Source organism: Kogia breviceps, chromosome 5, assembly GCF_026419965.1.
Source record: "Kogia breviceps isolate mKogBre1 chromosome 5, mKogBre1 haplotype 1, whole genome shotgun sequence".
In the NCBI taxonomy this organism is placed as follows: domain Eukaryota; kingdom Metazoa; phylum Chordata; class Mammalia; order Artiodactyla; family Physeteridae; genus Kogia; species Kogia breviceps.
The window spans coordinates 84474732-84487375 of NC_081314.1; the positions used below are offsets into that span (position 1 = coordinate 84474732).

Consider the following 12644-nt stretch of genomic DNA (forward strand, 5'->3'; position numbering starts at 1 on the left):
CTTTTTATTCCCTGTTTCCTCTACTCTGTAACTGGAAGACTAGTGGAAAAATACTGTTTTCTGTTAACATTGCAGTAACAAGCCCTGTTAGATTTTTCAGACCATACTTATAAGAGGACATCTGGGTTTTAATGTATAATAGTTTATAAATGGAGTATTCATATATCCACAAGGCACTTACTTGCCAGCTCAGCTATCCAGAATGCAGGCAGGAACTAGATAGTGGATAAAAATGAACACTGAGAGCCAAAAGAGCTATCATCTGAAGCAAAGTGTCATTTTGTTTTTTAACCTGTGTAAAATCCTTTGGTCAGCATTTCCTACACTAGTTACTTTAAGCAATGTTATGCTGTAATAAATATTCTGTGGCTAAAGAAGTTTAGGAAAATGCTGCTTACAGGATCCCTCTAAGGGTTGGTGTTCGTTGGATCACACTTTGGAGTCCTTGCCTTAGGTATTTGGGTCTTGCTTTTATTTTAGAAGAGAAGGGAGGGGAACCAACATTTAAAGAGCATTACTGTACAGGACCTAGGTGACATCTCCATTTTACAGACAAGGAACCTGAGGCCCTTCTGGAGGATAAAGAACACAAAACTAGCAACAAGGCAAAACTGGGAATGGATCCCTAATCTCTCTGATTCCTAAATCTTTGCTCTTTTGACTGTACTGTGCTACTATATAATTGTAATGAACTGCCCATTTGGGTTTTACACTTTAGAAACAGCAATTTAGCAATAATACTAGGAAAGAGTCTAAGCTGCCCTACTTAGGGAAGAAGGAAAGGATAAATTTACTTACCTGACACATGGCCTGTGTCCTTTGCTTTGCATGGATGAATTACATGCTCCAGAGGGGAAGGTTTCAGAGAATACTGTGTAAATTAAAGTGTTTTTAGAGTGAGATTTGATAGTATGTTTAGTTATGTATAGCTTTATGTCCATTTTTGACATTACAAGGCCAGAGCCCCCTCTTTGATCAGGTATAGTGGGCTTAGACAAGTTACAAACTTTTTATAGCTTCATTTTCCTCATCTGGATGTGGTGATAATAATACCTACTTTTCTGGGTGATTGTGGTGCTTAAAGGAGGTAATTATGCATGTAAGGTGTCTGGCACAGAGTAACCTTAGCTGCTGTTATTAGTAGTAGTAATAAAAGTAATTAAGGCTTAGGTGTAGATTGTTACCTCTCTGTATCCTGTTTTTTTGTTTTTTGTTTGTTTTTTAATGGGCATGTGTAGGGCGGTCATAAGGAAAGCCTCCAAATCTTTTTTTAAACTTACTTGAGGAAAAATCATCACCATTTGCCTTACTAAATTACAGTCATACCTCATTTTACTGTGCTTCACTTTATTGAACTTTGCAGATACCACATTTTTTACAGACTGAAGGTTTGTGGCAACCGTGTGTTGTCAGATGATGGTTAGCATTTTTAGCAATAAAGTATTTTTTAGTTAAGGTGCATACATTGTTTTTTTGTAGATATAATGCTATTGCATACTTAATAGACTACAGTGTAGTGTAAACATAAGTTTTATGTGTGCTGGGAAACAAAAAAACTTGTGTGGCTCACTTTTTTGTGATACTCATTTTATTGCGATGGTCTGGAACCAAACCTGCAGTATCTCCGAGGTATGCCTAGAATATGAAAGTCCTATCTTGGGTATTTTTTATTTATTTATTTATTTTGTTGGGTTTTTTGTTTGTTTGTTTGTTTGTGGTTTTTTTGGTATATTTTAGAGGGCATTAAGAAAGTTAGAGTTGCTGTTAGGCATCTGGCGCTTTTTCAGTGACTATTATTTGTAATCAGCAGATGTTAGCCTAGTGCCCATAAATTTCTTGTTTGTTTTTAATGTGAGATGCGTATTTTGAGTAGATCTAATGTCTGTGTAGTCAGTCTTATTAAAAAATTTTTATTTATTTTTGGCTGCATTGGGTCTTCGCTGCATGCGGGCTTTTCTCTAGTTGTGGTGAGCGGGGGCTACTCTTGGTTGCGGTGTGTGGGCTTCTCATTGTCATGGCTTCTCTTGTTGTGCAGCACAGGCTCTAGGCGCCCAGGCTTCAGTAGTTGTGGCACATGGGCTCAGTAGTTGTGGCTCTTGGACTCTAGAGCACAGGCTCAGTAGCTGTGGCACACGGGCTTAGTTGCTCCGTGGCATGTAGGATTTTCCTGGACCAGGGCTCAAACTCGTGTCCCTTGCATTGGTAGGCAGATTCTTAACCACTGCGCCACCAGGGAAGTCCCTAGTCAGTCTTTTTATACTGCATATTTTTCTCCTGAAAACTGTTTTCAGGCTAGTCTGTATGCAGTGACAGTTTGGTTTGTATTTGACCATTAGTTACTAAATATTTAACTATGGTGGGCAAACCAGATTACTATGGAATGTGAAGATTTTTTTCTCCCAACTTGGATGTCGTAGTCTTGCTCAATAGAGTTAAATAGTCTGAGGTGCCCTCTGAAAATTTGGAAAACTGTTTAGAGCCTTTCCAAACCACTAAGACTATTAACTGTGGATTGAGTTAAGAAGAGTATGGTATTTTTCTTCCTTCAGTTTTTATTCGTCTTCATTCTGAGGAAGTGGGGGAGAGAGCCTCCCCACCCACCCACCCCAATTTTTTTTCTTTTCCTAAATTTTTATTTCCTGCTTTGAAATAGCCAAAATCTTTGGGGGCTCCAAGAACACCAGTTTTCACAGCTTGAGGCAGAGTGATTTTCATGGGAACCTTTTCTTATAAAATAAAATACTCTTTGTCCTTGTCGGGACATTTTTAAAGGAACAGCTAGTAGCAGCACCTCACTACCTTGTCACTAACTAGGGTGAAGGAAGAGAAGAATGAGTCACAGTTTCATTCTTTCTCCTATTCTGCTTCTCTTCTCCCTTTCCCTTTCCCCTTAGCTCTTTATTGGCACTGAAAAAGTTTGCCAACCCTGATCTAGATCACTCTATCTAATGGTGGTGATATTTTTTTATTCCTTCTGTTTTATTTTTTTTTGCGGTACGCGGGCCTGTCACTGCTGTGGCCTCTCCCGTTGCGGAGCACAAGCTCTGGACGCGCAGGCCCACCGGCCACGGCCCACGGGCCCAGCCACTTCGCGGCATGTGGGATCTTCCCGGACCGGGGCACGAACCCGCATCCCCTGTATCGGCAGGCGGACTCCCAACCACTGCGCCACCAGGGAAGCCCCCAGGGAAGCCCCCTTCTGTTTTATTTGCTGGAGCTCTTCTATAAAAAAGAACTTCTTTACTTCAATCAATTGTATGATTATTCTGAGGAACAGTAGAATAAATGACTGATTCTTTTCCTAGTATTTGATAAAGGTGGCCAGTGAGGTTTTTGTTTGTTTGGTTCGTTTTCTTTAGGAATCAATGTGAACCCCAGGTTTTGGATATGTTTGTTATAATCCATTGTAGTTATTCTTTTTAATTCTCAAATTGTCTCATCTTTAACTAGTGGGAGCCCCTTCATGTTAGCTCCTGTATTCCTCGAGAAAACCTAAATAATCTTTGGTAACCCTGTTTTCCAGTATAAAAAGATGTTCCAGGCTCATCTTGTACATCACCTGTCTCGGATCTAGAACCAGTTATCTCTCTAAGGGGTTTTGATTCCTTTTAGTGTGAGATTATATTTAAAGACCATCATCTGAGTCTTTGTTGCTATGGTTGTGTTGTTTGTATGCCCTTTTATTGGACAGAGCTAGGGGATGTGGTTTGTGTATGTGTGTGGGTTTTTTTTGTGGTAAAATAAACAATGTAAAATTGACCATTTCTATTTTAAAGTGTACAATTCAGTGACATTAAGTACTTCACAGTATTGTTTATCGATCACCACTATCTAGTTCCTGAACTTTTTCATACTCCAAAAGGAAACCCTGTATTCATTAAGTGGTCACTCTGCATTCCTACCTCTCCCCAGACCCTGGCACTAATCTGCTTTCTGACTATGGATTTGCTTGTTCTGGACGGTTCATAAGTAGAATCATACAGCATGTGGTTTTTGTGTCTGGCCTCTTTCACTCAGCATAGGTGTTTTCAAGGTTCATCCATGTTGTAGCACGTATCAGTACTTCATTCTTTCTTATGGCTGAATAACATTCCATTGTATGGATATACCACATTTTGTTTATTCAGTTGATGGATGTTTGGGTTGTTTCCAGATTTTGGCTATTGTGAATAGCGCTGTGGTGAATGTGTACAAATTTTTTTTGACCACTTGTCAGTTTTCTTGGGTGTTTACTGAGGAACTGCCAGTTTTCCACAGTTGGTGCCTCATTTTATATTTCCACCAGCAGTGTATGAGGGTTCTAATTTTTCCACATCTTCTCCAACACTTGTTATTTTCCATGTTTTGATATTGGCCATCTCATTGTGATTTTGATTTGCATTTCCCTAATGACTAATGATGTTGAGTATCTTTTGATGGGCTTGTTGGCCATATGTATATCTTCTTTGGAGAAATGTCTATTCAACTCCTTTTCCCATTTTTTATTTTTGTTGTTGGGTTGTAAGGCTTCTTTATATATTCTGGATACTAGACCCTTACCAGATACACGATTTGAAAATACATTCTGCCGTTGTGTGGGTAATATTTTCACTCTCTTGACAGTGTACTTAGATGCACAGAAGTTTTAAACTTTGATGAAGTTGAATGTACCTGCTTCTTTCCTTCTCATGCTTTTGGTCTCATATCTGTAAAAGTATTCCCAAATCCAAAATCATGGAGATTTACCCATGTGTTTTCTTCTAAGGATTTTATATTTTATTTCTTATATTTAGGTCCCTGAACCATTTTTGAGTTAATCTTTATATATGGTGTGAAGTAAGGGTCCAGTTGTCCAAGTTCTATGTGTTGAAGAGCCTGTTGTTTTCCCATTGAAGTGTCTTGGCACCCTTGTTGATTATCAGTTGACTGTATAGGTGCATGGGTTTATTTGTGGGCTCTCAGTTCTGTTCCATTGATCTGTATTTCTGTCTTTATGTCAATACTACACTGTCTTGATTACTCTAGCTTTGTATTAAGTTTTGATACTGGGAAGTTTAGGTAGTCTTAGTTTTTTAAAAAGATTATTTTGGCTATTCAGAATCCTTTTCAATTTCATTTGAATTTTAGAATCTTCTGTAGATTGCTTTGGGTAGTATTGATATTTTAATATTAAGTCTTCTGATCTATGAACATGGCATGTCTTTCTATTTATTTAAGTATTCTTTAATTTCTTTCAGTAACTTTTGTAGTTTTCAAGTCTTGTTACCTCCTTGGTTAAATTTTTTCGTAAGTGGTATTTTATGCTATTAAATTGAAATTTTTAATGCTGTTGTAAACTGAACTGTTTCTTAATATTCTTTTCAGAGTGTTCATTTGCTTAGTGTATAAAAATATGAATGATTTTTGTGTTGATCTTATATTCTGCAACTTTGCTTAGTCTGTTGTATGATTACTTAAATGCGAAAAGACACTAACACAACACTGTAAAGCAGCTATACTCCAATAAAAATTTTAAAAATAAATAAAAAATTTAAAAAGTAAAAAAAAAGAAAAGAAAATACACCATGAGTTCATACTAATATTTCTAAGTCTGATTTTGTTTCCAGTTTAAGGGTTTAGGATTATAAGATTTTCCCTTTAACTTTTTAAAGATTTATATTTATAGCTCTTCTTTTACACTGAAAGTCTTGGAGAGTGATGAATTACTTGCCATGTTACTTATATATACATATGTGTATTAGTATTATTATTTTGAGCTTATTTTAGAAAATGGTTGCTGAAAACATTTGCCAGTTCCACCACCACTGGGGTGGCTTCGTTATTCTCAACAGTGGCGGAGTCCTTGGCCACTTCTCTGCACTATGTCAGGTGGCCTCCTGAAGGCGCTGCGCAGCGACTCCTACGTCGAGCTGAGCCAGTACGGGCCAGCACTTCTGGGTCTCATTACTTTAGAAAGTTTCACATCATAACCATCATGAATTTCAAGCATCCTGCAAGATTCAAACAGTGAACGGATTCAACTTTTGCTGTTGTTTATCTCTGCAGTCTAAAGCCTATAGCTTCATTTAGGTAGTAGTAAGATACTGTCTTATAGAATTTCTACAGTGTTTCCTGAATGGGTGACAATGAAGAACAGGAAAAATTACTGAAGAAAAGCTGTGCATTGTATGTTGGAAATCTTTCCTCTTATACAACTGAAGAACAAATCTATGAACTCTTAAGCAAAAGTGGTGGCATAAAATCATCATGGGTCTGGATAAAAATGAAGAAAACAGGGTTCTGCTTTGTGGAATACTATTCAAGACCAGATGCAGAAAATGCCATGCGGTACATAAATGGAACTTGTCCAGATGACTGGATCATTCGCACAGACTGGGACGCAGGCTTTAAGCAGGGCAGGCAGTACGGCCGTGGGTGTTCTGGGGGCCAGGTACGAGATGAGTATTGTCAGGACTATGATGCTGGGAGAGGAGGCTATGGAAAACTGGCCCCAAACCAGTGAGTGGTGAGAGTCCCATCATGAAAAACTCACTCCTTTGGCCTGTTGAATTTGACTTGCGTTACCCAAGGTCTGCGAACCTGCCCATTTTTACCAAGCTTTAATCAATGTCTCTACTGAGCTGGAAGCCTCCTCATGGTTTTCCACTTAAAAATTATTAAAGGACATAATCCAAAAGAATGCCTTTAATTCTATAGTCTTAGCATCTTGGTCGTGTGTCAGATTACCAGAATGATTTGAGTTACCGGGTCAAAAATTGTGTTCCTTAGCAACAGACGTATAATGTTGATCTATCAGCCAAAACATACTTCTTTTAGGAAGACTGGAAAAAAAATTTTAAGTGTTTACCATATTTGCATCTAAGTAGGTTCATGGTCTACCTTGGGGCCTGGAATTACTATTTTTAAAATTTTAAGTTTGCATGAGATAAAGTTTACTAAGTGGAGTTTTGCTATGTAATGTAGCTTTACTCTAAATTAGGAATAGATGTTTGATAACTGAATTTTTTTCTGTGTTGAATTTTAACCTCTAAAGGCAAACTTAAGAGTGAAGGGAACTTCCTAAATAGTTGGTAAGCCTTAGAGAGTTGCAGGGGACACCACCTCTTATGTGCTTTATATATCAGGAAATTAGCTCAGGACTTGAACGGTATTTTTACTAAACACATTTTTCAAAATATGTGTTTTAGCTAACGCTAAAAAAAATAAAGGGTCTGTATTACAGGGAACCTCAACTTCTGTAAGGGCAAAGGCGGACGCTATCAGTAGGAAATGGGGAGGAAATATCAGGAGATGTGAGTTAAACCAGTGACTTGACATGATGAAGGGTGCTGTGAGAGCCAGCATATCTATTTTTTTCATTTTCAAACTGATCTTGGGAATTGAGTGGGGTTTGTTTTTTTTTTTTTCTTTAAATGAGCTTAAAGATCAAGAGAATGCTTAACAAAAACAAAATCAGAAATGCTTCCCTCAGGAAATGTTTTGGCTCATTCTCATACTGAAGTCTGTCTTGTTTTTTCCCTAACTGTGCTAAGTTTCAGAGCCTGGGTGGTGAGCTGGTGGTCTCTACAGAGAAGGGAGTCTGGAGGATTTATTTTGCATTTGTAAGGCAAGAGAGAATTTCTCTAATATTATGTGAACTATTGCTCATTTTCACCTGGTAGTCTAGTATAATTTTCCCTGACGTAAGTGATATTTTTTCATCTAGCAACAGAGTATCTCCTAATTTCCAGTAGTTTGTGAAGTTGAGGCTGAAGTATCTCAATGTGAACATCTTTCATGTTACAGTAAGTATGCTTTCTCAAATTTAAACTGGCTATTTGAACTTTAAAAGATATCTCTAAATTAGTTATAAGTACTTAGGAAAACATTTGCAAATATCTAATTTAATGAGGACGTACAATTCATTATTAAAATCTTTTACGCTGTAGCTTGAATTAATGTATTTTATATTTTGTAGTAAAACGTAACAGATTTCTATAGGCCTTAAAACCACAGACAGTGGTTCCTATTTGAATTGTCTTCTGTAACAGATTTCAATAAAATTGGACCAACTTTAAAAAAAAAGAATTCTTACAAATTCTACTAGGGATTTATAGTCAAACTACTGTTTTAAAATCATTTGAAATGATTGCTCTCTAAGCCACCCATTTGATATATAGTTTGGTTTATCATTTTGCTGTCAGTTTTTGGGAATAATCTGTTTTCATTTTGACTTACTTTTGATTACTTTTATAATTATGTAAAACATTTTCATGGTTCCAGAACCAAAACTACAATATGTAGTCAGGAAAATCTAGCCTTTATCCTCTCCTTCCCCCATAAGTGACCATTTTTATTAGTTTTTCGTTGTTTACAAAAAGTGTATATATACTTAGTCATATTTCTCTTTCTTTCTTAGATAAAACTTACACTTTATTTAGCACCTTGTATTTTTTTCTACTTAGCAGAAATCCTGGAAATCACTCATAGTATAGGGAGCTCTTCCTTACTGCTTTTTAAACCTGTCCAACACTGATTTTTTAATTCAAGCAGTTCCATATTGATTACATTAATGTATTACATAGAGAAATTTTGATGGGACCAAGCTCCTGGTTCTTTTGGCACTGAAACTTCAAAGTATTTTATTTTTTATTTATATAATAAAGATATTATTTTACCACAAATACTCAAACAGTATAGAAGTGCATACGATAAAATTTGTAAAGTTGTCTCTGATTCCCATATGCTCAGTTTCCCTTTATTCCTATCTCCAGAAATTACTACTAGTAAGTTACTTCAAGATATTTTTCTACGAGTGTATAGTATTTAATATACTACAAATAGTTTTTAAACAAAATGGGGATCGTATCATGAATATTCTGTAACTTGATTTCTTCAATGTAATATTATCAATTGAGCTTTAAATTTGGATAATGAAAAAGATTCGTGAGTATAGCTAAGACTTAAAAAATGATTTTGAGACTCTTTCTTCTCTTTCATTAACACTAGTCAATAATATTTTTTTATGTGTGTGTATATAACTTACTAAATTTTCTGTATTGTAATTTTGGCTCTAAAATCCAGAAAGTAGTGTGTGTAGCTATATCCCTCTTTACTTTCTTCTTAGACTCAAACTTACATTTGGAAAGAAATTGAAAAAAATTTTATTGTATTCTGTTGTGACTTAACACTAAAAGGAAATCTAAATAAAGTCAGTATACCTGTTAACCACCAGTGAGCTCCATAAAAACAGGAAAAAACCTGCCTATCTTGTTTATCACTGGGTCCCTAGCACCTAGGACAGCGACTGGTTCCCTATTCTTCTTACTCTGTATTTGTTTTATTTTCACCATAAATTATAAATGGATCATGTTCTGTATCCTTTTTTCATTTGTTAATATATCATGGAAACTTTCCTTGTCAATACTTAAGTATCTGCTTCATTCTTTTAAATGAATTTATTAATGGAGATACTATATATTACATAATTAGGTGGTTTTAAAGACTTTAATTTGAACCCTCCTCACCACCCCCAGACTTTGGTACTAGTGTTCTGTTTTTAAAATGTTAGTGGAAGATACTAAGTTGAGGATTATATTGGAATGAACTTGTATAACTCCCTTCCTTAAAGTGTATAACATAAGCAAATGTTTATGTAGAATGGCAGTGTGCATTAATGTGCTTTAAACAAATCTAATATATGAGTATTCTGATGATGAATATTAGAGTCATTCACTTTAAAATATTTTGATAAGCAATTCACATAATTAGAAATAAAAATAGTTAACATGTGAAAAAAGTGTTCAATTTAGTATAATTGGTGAAATACAAAAATAGAATGAGGCAAAATTGTACCCCTTCCTCCCCAGTGAAATTGGCAAAGATTAGAAAGATCATATTTAGTTGGTGACAAGAGTTTTGGGAGTTGTGTTGCAGAAGGAAAGTAAATATATGTATTCTTTTTGGAGGGCAGTTTGGAGAGTTTCAGAAGTTCTAATTCTGGGACTTTAAGGAAAAAAATTAAGGCTATGCTCATAAATTTAGTTTTACATGAATGTTTATGAAAAATTTAATCCTGGGATTAATAACAGTAATACTACTTAAATCGTGCTTCATCCATGCCATTTATTTAATCCTTCCTACAATCCTATAGTATTTATACAGTAGGATTAAAAATGATGATGTATAAGAATATTTAACATAGAAATAAGTTCATGATAATAATGAGTGAAAACAGCACATTGCAAAGGAGTATGTGCAGTGTGATTGTATTAACTGCAACAAAATAGAGAAAACTGAGAATATTCTCCAAATATTTATACTTATAACCCTTTATTGTACTTACAATACAGTTACAATCCTGTTGTTCAAATATGTTACTTTTATTCTTTTTATTTTTCTTAAATTCTTCCTTTTTTTTTTTTTTTTTTTTTTTGCGGTACATGGGCCTCTCACTGTTGTGGCCTCTCCCATTGCGGAGCACAGGCTCCGGACGCGCAGGCTCAGCGGCCATGGCTCACGGGCCCAGCCGCCCCGCAGCATGTGGGATCTTCCCGGACTGGGGCACGAACCCGTGTCCCCTGCATCGGCAGGCGGACTCTCAACCACTGCACCACCAGGGAAGCTCTTAAATTATTCTTAATTTTTCTAAGATTTTCTACAGTGAACATGTATTGTCTAACAAGAAACCTGTTTTTTTTAAAAAATGTTCTTTGATTTTGCAAAAGGCTTTGCTTCAGGATTCCTGAACAGTAAATTCTCGAAGTACCTTTAAGGTAGAAATCCATTAGTAACTAACTTTTGGTGAACACATAAAATAGAGATTAAAATGAAGTGTAGTCTTTGATTTCTGTTAATTTGATGGTGTTTTCTAGGGATTAGAAATGGAAAGAGTAGGGCTTCCCTGGTGGCGCAGTGGTTGAGAACCCGCCTGCCGATGCAGGGGACACGGGTTCTTGCCCCGGTCCGGGAAGATCCCACATGCCGCGGAGTGGCTGGGCCCGTGAGCCATTGCCGCTGAGCCTGTGCGCCCGGAGCCTGTGCCCCGCAACGGGAGAGGCCACAACAGTGAGAGGCCCGCGTATCGCAAAAAAAAAAAAGAAATGGAAAGAGTAGAAAGTTAACTGAGGCACATAAAGTTTGAAGCCTGACAATGGCAAAATGACAAAGTCTTTTAGGTGTTAGTTTTGTGGTTGCTGGCAGTGAAGCTTTATCATAAATAACAGAAAGAAAGAAAGAAGGGGGAAGGGGAGAAGGAAGGAAGGAAATAGAAAGGGACTTGATCTATTTTTGCTTGCTATATTTTCATGATATTATAATAAGGTATTTTCTCTTTTCCAGTAGGAATTTAATAATTCTTTTCTATTATTTTATTTTTTTTACCGGTATGCGGGCCTCTCACTGTTGTGGCCTCTCCCGTTGCGGAGCACAGGCTCCGGAAGCGCAGGCTCAGCGGCCATGGTTCACGGGCCTAGCCGCTCCGCGGCATGTGGGATCTTCCTGGATCGGGGCACGAACCCGTGTCCCCTGCATCGGCAGGCGGATTCTCAACCACTGCGCCACCAGGGAAGCCCAATAGTTCTTTTTTAAAAAATTTTATTTCATTATATCTTTCATTTTATTATTTATTTATTTAATTTTGGCTGCATTGGGTCTTTGTTGTTCCACGCAGGCTTTCTCTAGTTGCAGCGGGCAGCGAACGGGGGCTGCTCTTCATTGTGATGCACGGGCTTCTTATAGCAGTGGCTTCTCTTGTTGCGGAGCACTGGCTCTAAGGTTGCAGGCTTCAGTAGTTGTGGCAAGTGGGCTCAGTAGTTGTGGCTTGCGGGCTCTAGAGCGCAGGCTCAGTAGTTGTGGCCCACGGACTTAGTTGCTCCACAGCATGTGGGATCTTCCCGGCCCAGGGCTTGAACCCGTGTCCCCTGCACTGGCAGGCGGATTCTTAACCACTGCGCCACCAGGGAAGTCCAGTAATTCTTATAATTATTTTTTCTCCTCCTTAAGAATTGGTTTCTTTCAAATCTACCGAGTTATAGTTTCAGTCTTGTTCCCACTCTTTTCAGGAATTAAGAAAATAAGTTCACCAGGTTGCTGCTTATGAATCTGATCTATGTAGGACTAGAACTTGTGTTAGTTTTGCTTAGCTTCATCTTTAAGACCTTGTTAAAATGTTTTTCTTAGTCAGGCCTTCTTTACCACTTATTTTAAAAATTGTAGCTGCTCCCTAATTCTGGACTTTCCATTCCCCTCCTCTGCACTATTTAAAAAAACATTTATCACCTTGTTATATATAATTTATTTTGTTTGTGTCTGCTCTTCCCTCCTCCCCTGTTTAAAATGAAAGTTACAGGGAGTGGGCAGATTTTTGTTTCTTTAGTGCCTTGTGTATTTCCAGAGTGCAAAGCAATGCCTGGATAATAGGATTTCAGTAAGTATTTTTTGAACAATGAATAGAGGGTACTCAGTATTTGTGGAATGATTGGATGTTCTATTTAGTTGATGGAGGTGAAATTCTAAGTGTTTACAGTTTAGGATTCCATAGTTGTTTTGTACTGTGGTGTTTCATTGTCAGTCTAGTAATAGAATTAAATTTATTGACAAGTTGAAATTTCTGAATTTATTTCTGAATAATTCCAGAACAGGGATTATTCTTTATTAATTTAACTTTTATGATATTGTTTATTAAT

At 37.0% G+C, this 12644-nt stretch overlaps 1 protein-coding gene and 1 pseudogene across 2 annotated transcripts in view; both read left to right on the top strand.

The window, feature by feature from the left end:
- Positions 1–12644, top strand: part of GSK3B (glycogen synthase kinase 3 beta) — a 206149-nt gene that overhangs the window by 15313 nt on the left and 178192 nt on the right. The window lies entirely within an intron of this gene.
- LOC131757369 (nuclear cap-binding protein subunit 2-like) lies at positions 5841–6481 on the top strand (annotated as a pseudogene).